Source organism: Hyperoodon ampullatus (genome assembly GCF_949752795.1).
Source record: "Hyperoodon ampullatus genome assembly, chromosome: 18".
Taxonomy (NCBI): domain Eukaryota; kingdom Metazoa; phylum Chordata; class Mammalia; order Artiodactyla; family Ziphiidae; genus Hyperoodon; species Hyperoodon ampullatus.
In genome coordinates this window covers 38,317,557-38,336,949 of record NC_136931.1, presented here as the reverse complement: position 1 = coordinate 38,336,949, position 19,393 = coordinate 38,317,557, and positions in this window count along the sequence as shown.

Here is a 19,393-nt window from a genome sequence, read left to right as displayed (position 1 = left end):
GCTGCTTTACTTATTAATTATGTTCCAAAGGTAATTCAAACTCAGGAAACTTCTGCTCAAAAAGCGGAATTAATTGCAATAATACATGCTTTCGCTGAGCTGCAGAACCAGACTTTCAATTTATATTCAGACTCACAGTATGTGGTTAAGCTATTTCCTCATATAGAAACCGCTGATGAAGCAGATACAAAACCTCACCATTGGAGAGAGACCAATTCTTTGTCTGCCGCATCCGCGCCCGAGACCTCGCAAGAGACAAGCCATCTCTACGAAAACTTCAAACCCACCAACTTGGGGTCAGAATGAACGACTTGCCGACGACGCCGAGAAAGTGGTAATAGACCAGGGAGCTACCTTAACACCTGGAAATCTTTTTGTTGCTATGCTTGCTATATTGGCCTGCCAGGTAACTGGGGGAAATGCTTTGGGTAATTCTTATTGGACTTATTTCCCTGATCCACCAATTTTACAAACTGTAGCCTGGGATAATGAGGATATATCAGTATGTACTACTATGCCCAGGTTAATGGGAGGAGCCATAAGCTCCTATCCATATAATAAATTTAAAACAAGTAATAATTTTACTTTTTATGGAAAATCAGGGTTCCATCCTATATGTTTTATATTTCCATCAATTAATAATTCTGTAGCCTCTCGTAAGGATGGATGTATACCGGTTTTTCTTAAAGGACAGCTTACTGCTTCTCATTCGAGTCAATCTAATAAGAGACTTCTTTGGTCTTTGATTTATCTAGCACCCGGGGAGTCTGCCAAGTGACTGGCCTCCATTATAGGTGACTGAGAAACTGCGTCAAGGCTTTCGGAACACAGCTCCAGGGAAAGGATTCAATTTGGAATAGGGGGATTTGCCACAAAACATCAGCAGCTCCTCTCCCTCAGAGTGCTCTCGGTGGGTCGACTACTAACAGGCACCACGGTCTGCAGCGTGTGAACGGTTCCATGGCGAGCCGGCTACCTCTGTGAAAGGTCCACATGGGGCTGTGCTCCAGCAATCGGGCTCCACACCTTGAGCATTTGGAGCAGGGCAGTCCTGAGCCGAGGTGCCCGCCGAGGGATGCAACCAAAGTTTTCTAACCCCAGGAGAGTGCATCAAGGCCTCGTGTTCTCTCCATGACATGGACGTGAGCTTGAAGCGTAGTGTGTAAGAGTACATTTTGGAACAGCTCGGTGGTACACCTCTCTTCCTGCCTCTCACGCTCTCATGCACCCGGGCTCGGTTCCATGCAGGAACGCTGAGTGGGAGCGACGGCCTCCGTTCTGGACTCTCAAGCCTTCCTCCACAAATGACAGGTCTGTGTGTCTCTTACGTGGGGGAGGAATGAGGTTGCCCGCAGAGGTTCTGAAATGAAAGACCGAACGACACATGGTGCTGAGGAGCTGGTGCCTCACGGGGGGAGCCAAAACGCCAGAATGCTGGAGGCCTCTTTGAAAGCTGCCGGATGCTGTGTGCCGTTCTAAGCCTGAGATACGGATCTTCATGACGGCATGGAAACCCTGCGAGATTTCGGAGACATTGCAAGTGCAACTGGCAAGCTGGAAGGAAGAACCTTCAAAGCGGAGTGTGCTTTCCTGTACAAAACCGAGCCCGCGTGGCTGAGGCCGGTAGCGTTTTACTTCACAGAACTGGTCTCCTCGTATGCCCGCCGCTTACTCTAAAGAGACGACACTGTCAGCCAGCTCTTCCTGAAAGCTCTCGGAAACGGCTTCGAGAGAAGAGCAGCGCAGTGGAGGCACAGACCTTTATCCTAGATACCAGCCCAGTGTCTCTAGCAGCGATCGCTCCCTGGAGGATACTTAGGCCACGCCGAGATTCCAGCAGGGGTTTGTTTTTTTTTTTTTTTTGCCTGGCGGTAGTACAACTTACTCAGGAGACAGGGATGAGGTGGAGGGCTAATCTGCGTGCGCTTACTCTGCGTGTCCCGGAAACGGTTTCAGGGAGCAGAATTCATCACCCACCACCCCCACGTGTGCGCACTGAAGAAGCGCAGGGCGCTGGTTGTTGTCAGGCCGACGGAGAAGGCCCAGTGGTGTGCTGCGGCTCCTTAGAGCTCCACACGTTCTGGGACACTGTGCCTTTGGAAGATTTTCAGAACTGGTGACACCTCTGTGCTGCCAGCGCCAAGAGGCCCAGAGGCCTTTCACACTGAAGGAAGGGCTTGTGTCTCATGGAGAAAATACGTACTTCGCCCACCAGATGGAGGCGCACGGTTGACACCCTTTGTTCTGCGAGTTTAAAAATCCAAGTAGGTGTACTCGATTGGGGCTGCCTGGTGAAAGAATGGGCAGTCCGCATCAACCTGAGTAGGCTTCCTGACGTTTGCCTTGTCGCTGGGTAAACTCAGGCTTCAGAGGCTAGATGAGACCAAACGTGTTAGCTTGTGGCGAAAGCCTTTGACCAAAGGCCAATATGCTTGTGCTGGTTGTGGCGAGGGTTAGGCAAGAACTTTTACACCCTGGGCTTTTACTTTACGGGAAGCTGTCCCATTTGGCTGAAATAGGCGGCGTGTCCGTATCACAGCCAGTGAAGCAGGCCGTTGGGGGAGTGTGCCACCTGACAGGCCCCCACTATGGCTAACCGAGAAGATGCATCAAGGCCTTTGAAACACACCTCAAATTAAAGGCTTCTCTCCGGATCAGAAGGCTTTGCTACCGGACTTCAGCAGCTCGTCTCCTCCCTAGTGCTCCGGGTGTGAAGACGGGTGAAAGCCACCACGGTCCCCGGCTCTCGAACGGCTCTTTTCCGAGTTGGTTTCCTCCGTGGTTGCGCCAAGAGGGCTGATCTCAAGCAATCGGGCTGCACAGCGTGAGTCTTGGCCGTAGGGCAATCCTGAGCCGGTGTGCCACCTAAGGAATGAAAGCAAAGTTTCCTACCCTGGAAGGAAAGCGCACCGAGGCCTGGTGTTTTCTCTGGGAAATTTACGTGGGCTTCAAGGGTGATGCCTATACTACGCTGTGGAAAAGCTCGGGGTTATGGCTGTCTGTCCCCCTCTCTCGGTCCCATACGCTGGGCTCAGCTGTGTGGGGATGCTGAGTGCGAGAGACTGCCTCTGTGCTGGACTCACAAGGCTTCTTCCCTTTGTGGCAATTCTGTGTGTCTCTTGCGTCGAGGAGGAATGAGGGTGCCCACAGGTAGTCTGAAATGGAATAACTAACGACAAGAGGATCCGGGGGAGCTGGCTTCTCGGCGGAAGGAGACAAAAAGCCTGCCTTCTTCTGGTCTCCTTTAGAGCTGCCAGACACGCTGCCGTCAGAAGCCTAAGAAGCGGGCATGGTGGAGGCAGGGAAACACTTGGAATCCTAAGACACCGCGGAAGTGCGGCTCACAAGCTGGGTGGAAGGAACCTTCAGAGCACAGCGTCGTTTCATGTACAAAAGAGAACCCAAGTGTCTGAGGCTGGCAGCCTTTTGCTTGAGAGACTTGCTGTCCCCGTAGGCATGTGGGCTACTTCCCTGTTTGCGACACTCTCAGGAAACTCTTCAGAAGGACCTTCGGAGCCCGCTTAGAGAGAGACCGGCTGCGAGGTGGATGCACAGAACATGCACCTAGATACCAGCCCTGTTTCCCAAGCACCGACGCTTCACCGGAGGTTACCTAACCCACCCAGGGATTCAAGCAGGGAGTTTGTCTTGTACAACTTACGCGGGGAGCTGGGATGAGATGTAGGGCTACTTTCCTTGTGCTCACACTACGTGACCCAGAGAAGTTCTCACGGACCAGAATTCAAGCCCCCTTCCTCCGCCACGTGTGTACACCAACGGAGCGCAGGGCAGGGGGTGTTCTCAGGCCAATAGAGAAGTTCTTGTTCAGTGCTGCACCTGCTCTGTGCTTCAGAGGGTCTCGGACTCTCCTCCTTTGGCAGCTTTCCAGAGCTGAGGCTAGCCCTGGGCCGAGAAAGCAAAGAGGCACAGAGGTTTTTCACACCGAAGGCATGGGCTTCTCTCCCATGGAAAAAGTGTACGCCTCCTCCCAGCCGGAGGCTTGCCGCTTGACACCATTTGTTCTGCCCGTGGAACGTACAAAGAGGCATAGTCTCGTTGGGCTGCCTGGTGAAATAAGTTTGTATCGGCAGCGCCGTGAGGACCTCTCCTGAAGTTTGCTTCCTAGCTGGATAAACTCAGGGCAGGAGTTCCATGAGAACACATTCGCTCAGCGTGAGGGGAAGAGCCTTGGTGCCCGGCGCTCAGTGTTTGTGCTTCTGGCGAGCGTCACGCAAGGGCTTTGACACAGAGGGTTCTTATCTTTACTGTGAGCTGTCCCTGTTGGCTGAAGCAGCCGGCCTGTCTGTTTGGCTGCCAGGGGGGCACGGCATTAGGGGAGTCTGCCAAGTGACTGGCCTCCATTACAGGTGACTGAGAAACTGCGTCAAGGCTTTCGGAACACAGCTCCAGGGAAAGGATTCAATTTGGAATAGGGGGATTTGCCACAAAACATCAGCAGCTCCTCTCCCTCAGAGTGCTCTCGGTGGGTCGACTACTAACAGGCACCACGGTCTGCAGCGTGTGAACGGTTCCATGGCGAGCCGGCTACCTCTGTGAAAGGTCCACATGGGGCTGTGCTCCAGCAATCGGGCTCCACACCTTGAGCATTTGGAGCAGGGCAGTCCTGAGCCGAGGTGCCCGCCGAGGGATGCAACCAAAGTTTTCTAACCCCAGGAGAGTGCATCAAGGCCTCGTGTTCTCTCCATGACATGAACGTGAGCTTGAAGCGTAGTGTGTAAGAGTACATTTTGGAACAGCTCGGTGGTACACCTCTCTTCCTGCCTCTCACGCTCTCATGCACCCGGGCTCGGTTCCATGCAGGAACGCTGAGTGGGAGCGACGGCCTCCGTTCTGGACTCTCAAGCCTTCCTCCACAAATGACAGGTCTGTGTGTCTCTTACGTGGGGGAGGAATGAGGTTGCCCGCAGAGGTTCTGAAATGAAAGACCGAACGACACATGGTGCTGAGGAGCTGGTGCCTCACGGGGGGAGCCAAAACGCCAGAATGCTGGAGGCCTCTTTGAAAGCTGCCGGATGCTGTGTGCCGTTCTAAGCCTGAGATACGGATCTTCATGACGGCATGGAAACCCTGCGAGATTTCGGAGACATTGCAAGTGCAACTGGCAAGCTGGAAGGAAGAACCTTCAAAGCGGAGTGTGCTTTCCTGTACAAACCCGAGCCCGCGTGGCTGAGGCCGGTAGCGTTTTACTTCACAGAACTGGTCTCCTCGTATGCCCGCCGCTTACTCTAAAGAGACGACACTGTCAGCCAGCTCTTCCTGAAAGCTCTCGGAAACGGCTTCGAGAGAAGAGCAGCGCAGTGGAGGCACAGACCTTTATCCTAGATACCAGCCCAGTGTCTCTAGCAGCGATCGCTCCCTGGAGGATACTTAGGCCACGCCGAGATTCCAGCAGGGGTTTGTTTTTTTTTGTTTGTTTGTTTGTTTTTGCCTGGCGGTAGTACAACTTACTCAGGAGACAGGGATGAGGTGGAGGGCTAATCTGCGTGCGCTTACTCTGCGTGTCCCAGAAACGGTTTCAGGGAGCAGAATTCATCACCCACCACCCCCACGTGTGTGCACTGAAGAAGCGCAGGGCGCTGGTTGTTGTCAGGCCGACGGAGAAGGCCCAGTGGTGTGCTGCGGCTCCTTAGAGCTCCACACGTTCTGGGACACTGTGCCTTTGGAAGATTTTCAGAACTGGTGACACCTCTGTGCTGCCAGCGCCAAGAGGCCCAGAGGCCTTTCACACTGAAGGAAGGGCTTGTGTCTCATGGAGAAAATACGTACTTCGCCCACCAGATGGAGGCGCACGGTTGACACCCTTTGTTCTGCGAGTTTAAAAATCCAAGTAGGTGTACTCGATTGGGGCTGCCTGGTGAAAGAATGGGCAGTCCGCATCAACCTGAGTAGGCTTCCTGACGTTTGCCTTGTCGCTGGGTAAACTCAGGCTTCAGAGGCTAGATGAGACCAAACGTGTTAGCTTGTGGCGAAAGCCTTTGACCAAAGGCCAATATGCTTGTGCTGGTTGTGGCGAGGGTTAGGCAAGAACTTTTACACCCTGGGCTTTTACTTTACGGGAAGCTGTCCCATTTGGCTGAAATAGGCGGCGTGTCCGTATCACAGCCAGTGAAGCAGGCCGTTGGGGGAGTGTGCCACCTGACAGGCCCCCACTATGGCTAACCGAGAAGATGCATCAAGGCCTTTGAAACACACCTCAAATTAAAGGCTTCTCTCCGGATCAGAAGGCTTTGCTACCGGACTTCAGCAGCTCGTCTCCTCCCTAGTGCTCCGGGTGTGAAGACGGGTGAAAGCCACCACGGTCCCCGGCTCTCGAACGGCTCTTTTCCGAGTTGGTTTCCTCCGTGGTTGCGCCAAGAGGGCTGATCTCAAGCAATCGGGCTGCACAGCGTGAGTCTTGGCCGTAGGGCAATCCTGAGCCGGTGTGCCACCTAAGGAATGAAAGCAAAGTTTCCTTCCCTGGAAGGAAAGCGCACCGAGGCCTGGTGTTTTCTCTGGGAAATTTACGTGGGCTTCAAGGGTGATGCCTATACTACGCTGTGGAAAAGCTCGGGGTTACGGCTGTCTGTCCCCCTCTCTCGGTCCCATACGCTGGGCTCAGCTGTGTGGGGATGCTGAGTGCGAGAGACTGCCTCTGTGCTGGACTCACAAGGCTTCTTCCCTTTGTGGCAATTCTGTGTGTCTCTTGCGTCGAGGAGGAATGAGGGTGCCCACAGGTAGTCTGAAATGGAATAACTAACGACAAGAGGATCCGGGGGAGCTGGCTTCTCGGCGGAAGGAGACAAAAAGCCTGCCTTCTTCTGGTCTCCTTTAGAGCTGCCAGACACGCTGCCGTCAGAAGCCTAAGAAGCGGGCATGGTGGAGGCAGGGAAACACTTGGAATCCTAAGACACCGCGGAAGTGCGGCTCACAAGCTGGGTGGAAGGAACCTTCAGAGCACAGCGTCGTTTCATGTACAAAAGAGAACGCAAGTGTCTGAGGCTGGCAGCCTTTTGCTTGAGAGACTTGCTGTCCCCGTAGGCATGTGGGCTACGTCCCTGTTTGCGACACTCTCAGGAAACTCTTCAGAAGGACCTTCGGAGCCCGCTTAGAGAGAGACCGGCTGCGAGGTGGATGCACCGAACATGCACCTAGATACCAGCCCTGTTTCCCAAGCACCGACGCTTCCCTGGAGGTTACCTAACCCACCCAGGGATTCAAGCAGGGAGTTTGTCTTGTACAACTTACGCGGGGAGCTGGGATGAGATGTAGGGCTACTTTCCTTGTGCTCACACTACGTGACCCAGAGAAGTTCTCACGGACCAGAATTCAAGCCCCCTTCCTCCGCCACGTGTGTACACCAACGGAGCGCAGGGCAGGGGGTGTTCTCAGGCCAATAGAGAAGTTCTTGTTCAGTGCTGCACCTGCTCTGTGCTTCAGAGGGTCTCGGACTCTCCTCCTTTGGCAGCTTTCCAGAGCTGAGGCTAGCCCTGGGCCGAGAAAGCAAAGAGGCACAGAGGTTTTTCACACCGAAGGCATGGGCTTCTCTCCCATGGAAAAAGTGTACGCCTCCTCCCAGCCGGAGGCTTGCCGCTTGACACCATTTGTTCTGCCCGTGGAACGTACAAAGAGGCATAGTCTCGTTGGGCTGCCTGGTGAAATAAGTTTGTATCGGCAGCGCCGTGAGGACCTCTCCTGAAGTTTGCTTCCTAGCTGGATAAACTCAGGGCAGGAGCTCCATGAGAACACATTCGCTCAGCGTGAGGGGAAGAGCCTTGGTGCCCGGCGCTCAGTGTTTGTGCTTCTGGCGAGCGTCACGCAAGGGCTTTGACACAGAGGGTTCTTATCTTTACTGTGAGCTGTCCCTGTTGGCTGAAGCAGCCGGCCTGTCTGTTTGGCTGCCAGGGGGGCACGGCGTTAGGGGAGTCTGCCAAGTGACTGGCCTCCATTACAGGTGACTGAGAAACTGCGTCAAGGCTTTCGGAACACAGCTCCAGGGAAAGGATTCAATTCGGAATAGGGGGATTTGCCACAAAACATCAGCAGCTCCTCTCCCTCAGAGTGCTCTCGGTGGGTCGACTACTAACAGGCACCACGGTCTGCAGCGTGTGAACGGTTCCATGGCGAGCCGGCTACCTCTGTGAAAGGTCCACATGGGGCTGTGCTCCAGCAATCGGGCTCCACACCTTGAGCATTTGGAGCAGGGCAGTCCTGAGCCGAGGTGCCCGCCGAGGGATGCAACCAAAGTTTTCTAACCCCAGGAGAGTGCATCAAGGCCTCGTGTTCTCTCCATGACATGAACGTGAGCTTGAAGCGTAGTGTGTAAGAGTACATTTTGGAACAGCTCGGTGGTACACCTCTCTTCCTGCCTCTCACGCTCTCATGCACCCGGGCTCGGTTCCATGCAGGAACGCTGAGTGGGAGCGACGGCCTCCGTTCTGGACTCTCAAGCCTTCCTCCACAAATGACAGGTCTGTGTGTCTCTTACGTGGGGGAGGAATGAGGTTGCCCGCAGAGGTTCTGAAATGAAAGACCGAACGACACATGGTGCTGAGGAGCTGGTGCCTCACGGGGGGAGCCAAAACGCCAGAATGCTGGAGGCCTCTTTGAAAGCTGCCGGATGCTGTGTGCCGTTCTAAGCCTGAGATACGGATCTTCATGACGGCATGGAAACCCTGCGAGATTTCGGAGACATTGCAAGTGCAACTGGCAAGCTGGAAGGAAGAACCTTCAAAGCGGAGTGTGCTTTCCTGTACAAACCCGAGCCCGCGTGGCTGAGGCCGGTAGCGTTTTACTTCACAGAACTGGTCTCCTCGTATGCCCGCCGCTTACTCTAAAGAGACGACACTGTCAGCCAGCTCTTCCTGAAAGCTCTCGGAAACGGCTTCGAGAGAAGAGCAGCGCAGTGGAGGCACAGACCTTTATCCTAGATACCAGCCCAGTGTCTCTAGCAGCGATCGCTCCCTGGAGGATACTTAGGCCACGCCGAGATTCCAGCAGGGGTTTGTTTTTTTTTTTTTTTTGCCTGGCGGTAGTACAACTTACTCAGGAGACAGGGATGAGGTGGAGGGCTAATCTGCGTGCGCTTACTCTGCGTGTCCCAGAAACGGTTTCAGGGAGCAGAATTCATCACCCACCACCCCCACGTGTGCGCACTGAAGAAGCGCAGGGCGCTGGTTGTTGTCAGGCCGACGGAGAAGGCCCAGTGGTGTGCTGCGCCTCCTTAGTGCTCCACACGTTCTGGGACACTGTGCCTTTGGAAGATTTTCAGAACTGGTGACACCTCTGTGCTGCCAGCGCCAAGAGGCCCAGAGGCCTTTCACACTGAAGGAAGGGCTTGTGTCTCATGGAGAAAATACGTACTTCGCCCACCAGATGGAGGCGCACGGTTGACACCCTTTGTTCTGCGAGTTTAAAAATCCAAGTAGGTGTACTCGATTGGGGCTGCCTGGTGAAAGAATGGGCAGTCCGCATCAACCTGAGTAGGCTTCCTGACGTTTGCCTTGTCGCTGGGTAAACTCAGGCTTCAGAGGCTAGATGAGACCAAACGTGTTAGCTTGTGGCGAAAGCCTTTGACCAAAGGCCAATATGCTTGTGCTGGTTGTGGCGAGGGTTAGGCAAGAACTTTTACACCCTGGGCTTTTACTTTACGGGAAGCTGTCCCATTTGGCTGAAATAGGCGGCGTGTCCGTATCACAGCCAGTGAAGCAGGCCGTTGGGGGAGTGTGCCACCTGACAGGCCCCCACTATGGCTAACCGAGAAGATGCATCAAGGCCTTTGAAACACACCTCAAATTAAAGGCTTCTCTCCGGATCAGAAGGCTTTGCTACCGGACTTCAGCAGCTCGTCTCCTCCCTAGTGCTCCGGGTGTGAAGACGGGTGAAAGCCACCACGGTCCCCGGCTCTCGAACGGCTCTTTTCCGAGTTGGTTTCCTCCGTGGTTGCGCCAAGAGGGCTGATCTCAAGCAATCGGGCTGCACAGCGTGAGTCTTGGCCGTAGGGCAATCCTGAGCCGGTGTGCCACCTAAGGAATGAAAGCAAAGTTTCCTACCCTGGAAGGAAAGCGCACCGAGGCCTGGTGTTTTCTCTGGGAAATTTACGTGGGCTTCAAGGGTGATGCCTATACTACGCTGTGGAAAAGCTCGGGGTTATGGCTGTCTGTCCCCCTCTCTCGGTCCCATACGCTGGGCTCAGCTGTGTGGGGATGCTGAGTGCGAGAGACTGCCTCTGTGCTGGACTCACAAGGCTTCTTCCCTTTGTGGCAATTCTGTGTGTCTCTTGCGTCGAGGAGGAATGAGGGTGCCCACAGGTAGTCTGAAATGGAATAACTAACGACAAGAGGATCCGGGGGAGCTGGCTTCTCGGCGGAAGGAGACAAAAAGCCTGCCTTCTTCTGGTCTCCTTTAGAGCTGCCAGACACGCTGCCGTCAGAAGCCTAAGAAGCGGGCATGGTGGAGGCAGGGAAACACTTGGAATCCTAAGACACCGCGGAAGTGCGGCTCACAAGCTGGGTGGAAGGAACCTTCAGAGCACAGCGTCGTTTCATGTACAAAAGAGAACGCAAGTGTCTGAGGCTGGCAGCCTTTTGCTTGAGAGACTTGCTGTCCCCGTAGGCATGTGGGCTACGTCCCTGTTTGCGACACTCTCAGGAAACTCTTCAGAAGGACCTTCGGAGCCCGCTTAGAGAGAGACCGGCTGCGAGGTGGATGCACCGAACATGCACCTAGATACCAGCCCTGTTTCCCAAGCACCGACGCTTCCCTGGAGGTTACCTAACCCACCCAGGGATTCAAGCAGGGAGTTTGTCTTGTACAACTTACGCGGGGAGCTGGGATGAGATGTAGGGCTACTTTCCTTGTGCTCACACTACGTGACCCAGAGAAGTTCTCACGGACCAGAATTCAAGCCCCCTTCCTCCGCCACGTGTGTACACCAACGGAGCGCAGGGCAGGGGGTGTTCTCAGGCCAATAGAGAAGTTCTTGTTCAGTGCTGCACCTGCTCTGTGCTTCAGAGGGTCTCGGACTCTCCTCCTTTGGCAGCTTTCCAGAGCTGAGGCTAGCCCTGGGCCGAGAAAGCAAAGAGGCACAGAGGTTTTTCACACCGAAGGCATGGGCTTCTCTCCCATGGAAAAAGTGTACGCCTCCTCCCAGCCGGAGGCTTGCCGCTTGACACCATTTGTTCTGCCCGTGGAACGTACAAAGAGGCATAGTCTCGTTGGGCTGCCTGGTGAAATAAGTTTGTATCGGCAGCGCCGTGAGGACCTCTCCTGAAGTTTGCTTCCTAGCTGGATAAACTCAGGGCAGGAGCTCCATGAGAACACATTCGCTCAGCGTGAGGGGAAGAGCCTTGGTGCCCGGCGCTCAGTGTTTGTGCTTCTGGCGAGCGTCACGCAAGGGCTTTGACACAGAGGGTTCTTATCTTTACTGTGAGCTGTCCCTGTTGGCTGAAGCAGCCGGCCCGTCTGTTTGGCTGCCAGGGGGGCACGGCGTTAGGGGAGTCTGCCAAGTGACTGGCCTCCATTACAGGTGACTGAGAAACTGCGTCAAGGCTTTCGGAACACAGCTCCAGGGAAAGGATTCAATTCGGAATAGGGGGATTTGCCACAAAACATCAGCAGCTCCTCTCCCTCAGAGTGCTCTCGGTGGGTCGACTACTAACAGGCACCACGGTCTGCAGCGTGTGAACGGTTCCATGGCGAGCCGGCTACCTCTGTGAAAGGTCCACATGGGGCTGTGCTCCAGCAATCGGGCTCCACACCTTGAGCATTTGGAGCAGGGCAGTCCTGAGCCGAGGTGCCCGCCGAGGGATGCAACCAAAGTTTTCTAACCCCAGGAGAGTGCATCAAGGCCTCGTGTTCTCTCCATGACATGAACGTGAGCTTGAAGCGTAGTGTGTAAGAGTACATTTTGGAACAGCTCGGTGGTACACCTCTCTTCCTGCCTCTCACGCTCTCATGCACCCGGGCTCGGTTCCATGCAGGAACGCTGAGTGGGAGCGACGGCCTCCGTTCTGGACTCTCAAGCCTTCCTCCACAAATGACAGGTCTGTGTGTCTCTTACGTGGGGGAGGAATGAGGTTGCCCGCAGAGGTTCTGAAATGAAAGACCGAACGACACATGGTGCTGAGGAGCTGGTGCCTCACGGGGGGAGCCAAAACGCCAGAATGCTGGAGGCCTCTTTGAAAGCTGCCGGATGCTGTGTGCCGTTCTAAGCCTGAGATACGGATCTTCATGACGGCATGGAAACCCTGCGAGATTTCGGAGACATTGCAAGTGCAACTGGCAAGCTGGAAGGAAGAACCTTCAAAGCGGAGTGTGCTTTCCTGTACAAACCCGAGCCCGCGTGGCTGAGGCCGGTAGCGTTTTACTTCACAGAACTGGTCTCCTCGTATGCCCGCCGCTTACTCTAAAGAGACGACACTGTCAGCCAGCTCTTCCTGAAAGCTCTCGGAAACGGCTTCGAGAGAAGAGCAGCGCAGTGGAGGCACAGACCTTTATCCTAGATACCAGCCCAGTGTCTCTAGCAGCGATCGCTCCCTGGAGGATACTTAGGCCACGCCGAGATTCCAGCAGGGGTTTGTTGTTTTTTTTTTTTTGCCTGGCGGTAGTACAACTTACTCAGGAGACAGGGATGAGGTGGAGGGCTAATCTGCGTGCGCTTACTCTGCGTGTCCCAGAAACGGTTTCAGGGAGCAGAATTCATCACCCACCACCACCACGTGTGCGCACTGAAGAAGCGCAGGGCGCTGCTTGTTGTCAGGCCGACGGAGAAGGCCCAGTGGTGTGCTGCGGCTCCTTAGAGCTCCACACGTTCTGGGACACTGTGCCTTTGGAAGATTTTCAGAACTGGTGACACCTCTGTGCTGCCAGCGCCAAGAGGCCCAGAGGCCTTTCACACTGAAGGAAGGGCTTGTATCTCATGGAGAAAATACGTACTTCGCCCACCAGATGGAGGCGCACGGTTGACACCCTTTGTTCTGCGAGTTTAAAAATCCAAGTAGGTGTACTCGATTGGGGCTGCCTGGTGAAAGAATGGGCAGTCCGCATCAACCTGAGTAGGCTTCCTGACGTTTGCCTTGTCGCTGGGTAAACTCAGGCTTCAGAGGCTAGATGAGACCAAACGTGTTAGCTTGTGGCGAAAGCCTTTGACCAAAGGCCAATATGCTTGTGCTGGTTGTGGCGAGGGTTAGGCAAGAACTTTTACACCCTGGGCTTTTACTTTACGGGAAGCTGTCCCATTTGGCTGAAATAGGCGGCGTGTCCGTATCACAGCCAGTGAAGCAGGCCGTTGGGGGAGTGTGCCACCTGACAGGCCCCCACTATGGCTAACCGAGAAGATGCATCAAGGCCTTTGAAACACACCTCAAATTAAAGGCTTCTCTCCGGATCAGAAGGCTTTGCTACCGGACTTCAGCAGCTCGTCTCCTCCCTAGTGCTCCGGGTGTGAAGACGGGTGAAAGCCACCACGGTCCCCGGCTCTCGAACGGCTCTTTTCCGAGTTGGTTTCCTCCGTGGTTGCGCCAAGAGGGCTGATCTCAAGCAATCGGGCTGCACAGCGTGAGTCTTGGCCGTAGGGCAATCCTGAGCCGGTGTGCCACCTAAGGAATGAAAGCAAAGTTTCCTTCCCTGGAAGGAAAGCGCACCGAGGCCTGGTGTTTTCTCTGGGAAATTTACGTGGGCTTCAAGGGTGATGCCTATACTACGCTGTGGAAAAGCTCGGGGTTACGGCTGTCTGTCCCCCTCTCTCGGTCCCATACGCTGGGCTCAGCTGTGTGGGGATGCTGAGTGCGAGAGACTGCCTCTGTGCTGGACTCACAAGGCTTCTTCCCTTTGTGGCAATTCTGTGTGTCTCTTGCGTCCAGGAGGAATGAGGGTGCCCACAGGTAGTCTGAAATGGAATAACTAACGACAAGAGGATCCGGGGGAGCTGGCTTCTCGGCGGAAGGAGACAAAAAGCCTGCCTTCTTCTGGTCTCCTTTAGAGCTGCCAGACACGCTGCCGTCAGAAGCCTAAGAAGCGGGCATGGTGGAGGCAGGGAAACACTTGGAATCCTAAGACACCGCGGAAGTGCGGCTCACAAGCTGGGTGGAAGGAACCTTCAGAGCACAGCGTCGTTTCATGTACAAAAGAGAACCCAAGTGTCTGAGGCTGGCAGCCTTTTGCTTGAGAGACTTGCTGTCCCCGTAGGCATGTGGGCTACGTCCCTGTTTGCGACACTCTCAGGAAACTCTTCAGAAGGACCTTCGGAGCCCGCTTAGAGAGAGACCGGCTGCGAGGTGGATGCACCGAACATGCACCTAGATACCAGCCCTGTTTCCCAAGCACCGACGCTTCCCTGGAGGTTACCTAACCCACCCAGGGATTCAAGCAGGGAGTTTGTCTTGTACAACTTACGCGGGGAGCTGGGATGAGATGTAGGGCTACTTTCCTTGTGCTCACACCACGTGACCCAGAGAAGTTCTCACGGACCAGAATTCAAGCCCCCTTCCTCCGCCACGTGTGTACACCAACGGAGCGCAGGGCAGGGGGTGTTCTCAGGCCAATAGAGAAGTTCTTGTTCAGTGCTGCACCTGCTCTGTGCTTCAGAGGGTCTCGGACTCTCCTCCTTTGGCAGCTTTCCAGAGCTGAGGCTAGCCCTGGGCCGAGAAAGCAAAGAGGCACAGAGGTTTTTCACACCGAAGGCATGGGCTTCTCTCCCATGGAAAAAGTGTACGCCTCCTCCCAGCCGGAGGCTTGCCGCTTGACACCATTTGTTCTGCCCGTGGAACGTACAAAGAGGCATAGTCTCGTTGGGCTGCCTGGTGAAATAAGTTTGTATCGGCAGCGCCGTGAGGACCTCTCCTGAAGTTTGCTTCCTAGCTGGATAAACTCAGGGCAGGAGCTCCATGAGAACACATTCGCTCAGCGTGAGGGGAAGAGCCTCACGCAAGGGCTTTGACACAGAGGGTTCTTATCTTTACTGTGAGCTGTCCCTGTTGGCTGAAGCAGCCGGCCCGTCTGTTTGGCTGCCAGGGGGGCACGGCGTTAGGGGAGTCTGCCAAGTGACTGGCCTCCATTACAGGTGACTGAGAAACTGCGTCAAGGCTTTCGGAACACAGCTCCAGGGAAAGGATTCAATTCGGAATAGGGGGATTTGCCACAAAACATCAGCAGCTCCTCTCCCTCAGAGTGCTCTCGGTGGGTCGACTACTAACAGGCACCACGGTCTGCAGCGTGTGAACGGTTCCATGGCGAGCCGGCTACCTCTGTGAAAGGTCCACATGGGGCTGTGCTCCAGCAATCGGGCTCCACACCTTGAGCATTTGGAGCAGGGCAGTCCTGAGCCGAGGTGCCCGCCGAGGGATGCAACCAAAGTTTTCTAACCCCAGGAGAGTGCATCAAGGCCTCGTGTTCTCTCCATGACATGAACGTGAGCTTGAAGCGTAGTGTGTAAGAGTACATTTTGGAACAGCTCGGTGGTACACCTCTCTTCCTGCCTCTCACGCTCTCATGCACCCGGGCTCGGTTCCATGCAGGAACGCTGAGTGGGAGCGACGGCCTCCGTTCTGGACTCTCAAGCCTTCCTCCACAAATGACAGGTCTGTGTGTCTCTTACGTGGGGGAGGAATGAGGTTGCCCGCAGAGGTTCTGAAATGAAAGACCGAACGACACATGGTGCTGAGGAGCTGGTGCCTCACGGGGGGAGCCAAAACGCCAGAATGCTGGAGGCCTCTTTGAAAGCTGCCGGATGCTGTGTGCCGTTCTAAGCCTGAGATACGGATCTTCATGACGGCATGGAAACCCTGCGAGATTTCGGAGACATTGCAAGTGCAACTGGCAAGCTGGAAGGAAGAACCTTCAAAGCGGAGTGTGCTTTCCTGTACAAACCCGAGCCCGCGTGGCTGAGGCCGGTAGCGTTTTACTTCACAGAACTGGTCTCCTCGTATGCCCGCCGCTTACTCTAAAGAGACGACACTGTCAGCCAGCTCTTCCTGAAAGCTCTCGGAAACGGCTTCGAGAGAAGAGCAGCGCAGTGGAGGCACAGACCTTTATCCTAGATACCAGCCCAGTGTCTCTAGCAGCGATCGCTCCCTGGAGGATACTTAGGCCACGCCGAGATTCCAGCAGGGGTTTGTTTTTTTTTTTTTTTTTTGCCTGGCGGTAGTACAACTTACTCAGGAGACAGGGATGAGGTGGAGGGCTAATCTGCGTGCGCTTACTCTGCGTGTCCCAGAAACGGTTTCAGGGAGCAGAATTCATCACCCACCACCCCCACGTGTGCGCACTGAAGAAGCGCAGGGCGCTGGTTGTTGTCAGGCCGACGGAGAAGGCCCAGTGGTGTGCTGCGCCTCCTTAGTGCTCCACACGTTCTGGGACACTGTGCCTTTGGAAGATTTTCAGAACTGGTGACACCTCTGTGCTGCCAGCGCCAAGAGGCCCAGAGGCCTTTCACACTGAAGGAAGGGCTTGTGTCTCATGGAGAAAATACGTACTTCGCCCACCAGATGGAGGCGCACGGTTGACACCCTTTGTTCTGCGAGTTTAAAAATCCAAGTAGGTGTACTCGATTGGGGCTGCCTGGTGAAAGAATGGGCAGTCCGCATCAACCTGAGTAGGCTTCCTGACGTTTGCCTTGTCGCTGGGTAAACTCAGGCTTCAGAGGCTAGATGAGACCAAACGTGTTAGCTTGTGGCGAAAGCCTTTGACCAAAGGCCAATATGCTTGTGCTGGTTGTGGCGAGGGTTAGGCAAGAACTTTTACACCCTGGGCTTTTACTTTACGGGAAGCTGTCCCATTTGGCTGAAATAGGCGGCGTGTCCGTATCACAGCCAGTGAAGCAGGCCGTTGGGGGAGTGTGCCACCTGACAGGCCCCCACTATGGCTAACCGAGAAGATGCATCAAGGCCTTTGAAACACACCTCAAATTAAAGGCTTCTCTCCGGATCAGAAGGCTTTGCTACCGGACTTCAGCAGCTCGTCTCCTCCCTAGTGCTCCGGGTGTGAAGACGGGTGAAAGCCACCACGGTCCCCGGCTCTCGAACGGCTCTTTTCCGAGTTGGTTTCCTCCGTGGTTGCGCCAAGAGGGCTGATCTCAAGCAATCGGGCTGCACAGCGTGAGTCTTGGCCGTAGGGCAATCCTGAGCCGGTGTGCCACCTAAGGAATGAAAGCAAAGTTTCCTACCCTGGAAGGAAAGCGCACCGAGGCCTGGTGTTTTCTCTGGGAAATTTACGTGGGCTTCAAGGGTGATGCCTATACTACGCTGTGGAAAAGCTCGGGGTTATGGCTGTCTGTCCCCCTCTCTCGGTCCCATACGCTGGGCTCAGCTGTGTGGGGATGCTGAGTGCGAGAGACTGCCTCTGTGCTGGACTCACAAGGCTTCTTCCCTTTGTGGCAATTCTGTGTGTCTCTTGCGTCGAGGAGGAATGAGGGTGCCCACAGGTAGTCTGAAATGGAATAACTAACGACAAGAGGATCCGGGGGAGCTGGCTTCTCGGTGGAAGGAGACAAAAAGCCTGCCTTCTTCTGGTCTCCTTTAGAGCTGCCAGACACGCTGCCGTCAGAAGCCTAAGAAGCGGGCATGGTGGAGGCAGGGAAACACTTGGAATCCTAAGACACCGCGGAAGTGCGGCTCACAAGCTGGGTGGAAGGAACCTTCAGAGCACAGCGTCGTTTCATGTACAAAAGAGAACCCAAGTGTCTGAGGCTGGCAGCCTTTTGCTTGAGAGACTTGCTGTCCCCGTAGGCATGTGGGCTACTTCCCTGTTTGCGACACTCTCAGGAAACTCTTCAGAAGGACCTTCGGAGCCCGCTTAGAGAGAGACCGGCTGCGAGGTGGATGCACAGAACATGCACCTAGATACCAGCCCTGTTTCCCAAGCACCGACGCTTCACCGGAGGTTACCTAACCCACCCAGGGATTCAAGCAGGGAGTTTGTCTTGTACAACTTACGCGGGGAGCTGGGATGAGATGTAGGGCTACTTTCCTTGTGCTCACACTACGTGACCCAGAGAAGTTCTCACGGACCAGAATTCAAGCCCCCTTCCTCCGCCACGTGTGTACACCAACGGAGCGCAGGGCAGGGGGTGTTCTCAGGCCAATAGAGAAGTTCTTGTTCAGTGCTGCACCTGCTCTGTGCTTCAGAGGGTCTCGGACTCTCCTCCTTTGGCAGCTTTCCAGAGCTGAGGCTAGCCCTGGGCCGAGAAAGCAAAGAGGCACAGAGGTTTTTCACACCGAAGGCATGGGCTTCTCTCCCATGGAAAAAGTGTACGCCTCCTCCCAGCCGGAGGCTTGCCGCTTGACACCATTTGTTCTGCCCGTGGAACGTACAAAGAGGCATAGTCTCGTTGGGCTGCCTGGTGAAATAAGTTTGTATCGGCAGCGCCGTGAGGACCTCTCCTGAAGTTTGCTTCCTAGCTGGATAAACTCAGGGCAGGAGCTCCATGAGAACACATTCGCTCAGCGTGAGGGGAAGAGCCTTGGTGCCCGGCGCTCAGTGTTTGTGCTTCTGGCGAGCGTCACGCAAGGGCTTTGACACAGAGGGTTCTTATCTTTACTGTGAGCTGTCCCTGTTGGCTGAAGCAGCCGGCCTGTCTGTTTGGCTGCCAGGGGGGCACGGCATTAGGGGAGTCTGCCAAGTGACTGGCCTCCATTACAGGTGACTGAGAAACTGCGTCAAGGCTTTCGGAACACAGCTCCAGGGAAAGGATTCAATTTGGAATAGGGGGATTTGCCACAAAACATCAGCAGCTCCTCTCCCTCAGAGTGCTCTCGGTGGGTCGACTACTAACAGGCACCACGGTCTGCAGCGTGTGAACGGTTCCATGGCGAGCCGGCTACCTCTGTGAAAGGTCCACATGGGGCTGTGCTCCAGCAATCGGGCTCCACACCTTGAGCATTTGGAGCAGGGCAGTCCTGAGCCGAGGTGCCCGCCGAGGGATGCAACCAAAGTTTTCTAACCCCAGGAGAGTGCATCAAGGCCTCGTGTTCTCTCCATGACATGGACGTGAGCTTGAAGCGTAGTGTGTAAGAGTACATTTTGGAACAGCTCGGTGGTACACCTCTCTTCCTGCCTCTCACGCTCTCATGCACCCGGGCTCGGTTCCATGCAGGAACGCTGAGTGGGAGCGACGGCCTCCGTTCTGGACTCTCAAGCCTTCCTCCACAAATGACAGGTCTGTGTGTCTCTTACGTGGGGGAGGAATGAGGTTGCCCGCAGAGGTTCTGAAATGAAAGACCGAACGACACATGGTGCTGAGGAGCTGGTGCCTCACGGGGGGAGCCAAAACGCCAGAATGCTGGAGGCCTCTTTGAAAGCTGCCGGATGCTGTGTGCCGTTCTAAGCCTGAGATACGGATCTTCATGACGGCATGGAAACCCTGCGAGATTTCGGAGACATTGCAAGTGCAACTGGCAAG